At 45.0% G+C, this 3,174-nt stretch overlaps 1 pseudogene; it reads left to right on the top strand.

Moving 5' to 3' along the window:
• LOC140473726 (uncharacterized) overlaps positions 1-1,628 on the top strand; it is a 42,453-nt pseudogene extending 40,825 nt beyond the window's left edge.
• The last annotated feature ends 1,546 nt before the right edge of the window (positions 1,629-3,174 follow it).

Here is a 3,174-nt window from a genome sequence, read left to right as displayed (position 1 = left end):
GCCCCATAGACTATCAATGCTAAGTGAAAGAGGACTCCTTCCAGCAGTAATCATCTGTTCGTGAGCCATTCTCACCTATCCCCCCCCCCCCCCACCCCCCACCTCATCTTAACATCATCTTCTGAAGAAAGCTTCTGTCTCTTCCTTTCTATCTCTAGCATTCTGTCTGGCCCGCTGGGCATTACTTGATGCAGCTGGAGATCCCTCCATTAACTTTGCTAGACTTGTTGGTTGTAACTTGCATGGACACTGCATGTTTACCTGCTCCGAGTGAGTGTGAGTGCACGAACCCATTGGAGACAAGAGTCACGCTTGGGCATCCCTAACGGAATCTAGGGAATGCAAGACATCTGGTCTCCAATACTGGGACTCTGACTGCAAGCATTTCCAGCACGTTTTGGCTGATGTTTTATTCGTGTGCTGCTTGGCAAAGCTTAACAAAACCACCTGAAGTAGTCAGAAGTATTTAACATGCTGCCAGATCCTGTAACGAATGGCTGAGCTGATTTTCTTCCAGTCAAGGGGAATGGAATGATTTGAGGTGTACTCTGGTTTTAAAATGTTATCCTTGATGGGTTTCACATTGAAACAGGGTGGTGTTGGAGCTGTGTGGGTGAGCAGACACATTCTTCTCTGGAGACCAGGAGACTCACGGAGACATTATGCTAATTGGCTGTATTCGGCATTAGCATCGCCTTGTGAGCAAATGGAGGGGCAAGAGACACGGAGAAACTCTTATCAAGACTCTGCTCTGTCGGTGAATGTTGAGGATGAACTGGTTAGGACAGTATAACTGTGAGGAGATCTCCCAACAGATCCCACTGGGCCTTTCATTAGTAGGCCCCATGATCTCCTTCTGCTCTGTGGCCTCTTCATTGGACCCGAGGCATTGCTTTTTTTTTCTTATTCATTAATGGGATGTGATTAAAACGATTGGAAGCCAGCTGAGGAAAATGAGGAATTGTGATCTGGAACATGCTGTCGGAAAGGAAGCGGATTCAGTAGAAATTTCCAAAAGGGAGCTGGCTGCTCAGCTTAGCAGAGAGGTCCTTTTGAGGGACATGGAGCAAGGATAGATCGGATAGATCTTTCAAAGAAATAATACTGATACGTGGGCTGAATGGCCTCCTGTGCTGGTTTATGATATACGAATGGATTTCTTTTGCCACGTTAGCCATAGAACTCATTGAGACTCGACATTCCCTGCCTAGGTTTTGCTTCTTAGGGAAGAGACAGGGTGCAGGGTGTGGTGGGGTAGAGGCCAAAGATTCTTATAGTTAAAAGATCGGAGGTTAAAGAAGTGGGTGGTCGCAGTGTGCTGAATATGGGTTGCTCTGAATTCGTCTGTAAGTTTGATCCTGGCAAGTGTCTCATTAATAAGCCACTGTTCTCTTGTCTGGAAGGATGTGCAGTCCACAGTAAGTGAAGGAGAATTGCCTTGTACGAGTCTGGAGTCACATCCTGGCCTTGCCTCATCTAGCAGGCTTTCGGCCTACCCATCCACCACCTTCGTGAATCCTACTATCGTTCTGCTTCAGCACAACCGAGGTAAGCACAACCAACTGTGTTACAGAATTGCATCGTATTGTGTTGTGAGGAGGGGCAATCAAGCTCTCTTCCTTTTTTAACCCCCTCTAGGTCAGTTGTGACAAATAGTTTTATTCCTTTGTTAGCACACAGCTCTCGCACTTTAATTACACATGGTTTGCTAGCAATGGAAGGATTTTTAACGATTTTATAGAATGTATAAATGACTTGGTTGCGGAAAGTGAGATATACTGTCACCATAAGTATAGCTGGGAGTGCAAGCGGTGAGGCTGACAGTCTGCGGAAAGGGGATATAGACAGATGTATGTGAGTGGGCAAAAGGTTGGCAGATGGAATCAAATGTGGGAAAATGCGAGACTTGTTTTAATTTTGGCAGAAAGAATAAAGGCGCTGAATCTTCCTGAAATGGAGAGAGAGAAAGCTGGAGCACAGACCGATTTTTGGGAGTCCTTGCACATAAATCTTAAAAACCTAGAATTTATGTTCTATGGGTAATTGAGAAGGCTCATGGAATGTTGGTCTTCATTTCCAAGGGGAATGGAGTGTAATAATAGTGTAATAGTCTTTCCAAAACTATACGTGTTAATCAGACCTCAGCTGGAAAACAGTGAACAGTTTTGGGCACTTTGTCTAAGGAAAGATATACTGCAATGGAGGTCATCCAGAGGGGATTCATTGGATTGATCCTTTGCTTTCCAGTTGGTTCAGCCAACCAGGTATGATGCTGAGGAAACATTAGCCAATGAATAATTGTCAGGAAAAAGGTGTGAGGCATCTGGTCACATGATGAAACCTCCAGGAATGTACCCAATCAGAGTTGCCGTGGGAGCAGCTCCGGCCAACCCGATAATTCTGATGAATTCCTGGCCCTTTCCAAGATTTTGAAACTTTCCACCAATAGGAACAATTTCTTCTCCTATGTATTTTTGAATCTGGGGCTTTGGGTGATGATATCAAGAACTCTGGAATTGACTGCTCAAGGTTCCTGTGTTTTTAAGAATTTGCAAGCCTCCCTTTCTCATTGTAACACTGGATAGCAGTCAACAAACGCGACCACCTTCATTGATATAGTACCTTTTGCATAGTGAGCCAGCCCAGCGCAGTTGCAGGAGCGTCAGAAAATAAGATTTAACATCAAATTTAAACAAGAAAAAAAACTGCAGATGCTGGAAATCGTAAATATAAACTCAGCAGGTCTGGCAACATCTGTGAAGAGTAAAGGTTTTGGGCCTGGTGACCCCCCCCCCCCCCAGAATGGATTTGACACCAAAAAGCCCAGTGAAGGGTGTTTGGACAGATGACCGACATCTTTTTAAAGAGGTCATTTTTTAGGACTGTTGCAGAAAAGGAAATTGAGAGGCAGAGAGTTTTAGTGAGGGAATTTTGGAGCGAAGGCCTCAGCACAGATGGTGCAGGCTTTTCCTGGGGTTGGTTATGGCAATGGATTATAATGCTGGCAGAGCAAAGTAATGTAATTCATCGAATGGAAGTACATGTACTTCCAGAGATGACTGGAACAAGGGAATAACCAAGGGTTTCCATTGTGACTGTCCATTGTAGCCATCCCTAGGTCAGAGTGAAGGGAGTGAAGCAGGAGGGCTGAGTCCCAGGCCTTGTCATTTGGAT

Source organism: Chiloscyllium punctatum, unplaced genomic scaffold (assembly GCF_047496795.1).
Source record: "Chiloscyllium punctatum isolate Juve2018m unplaced genomic scaffold, sChiPun1.3 scaffold_697, whole genome shotgun sequence".
NCBI lineage: Eukaryota > Metazoa > Chordata > Chondrichthyes > Orectolobiformes > Hemiscylliidae > Chiloscyllium > Chiloscyllium punctatum.
The sequence above is the reverse complement of the archived record's forward strand: the minus strand, read 5'-3'. Positions and strand labels throughout refer to the sequence as shown.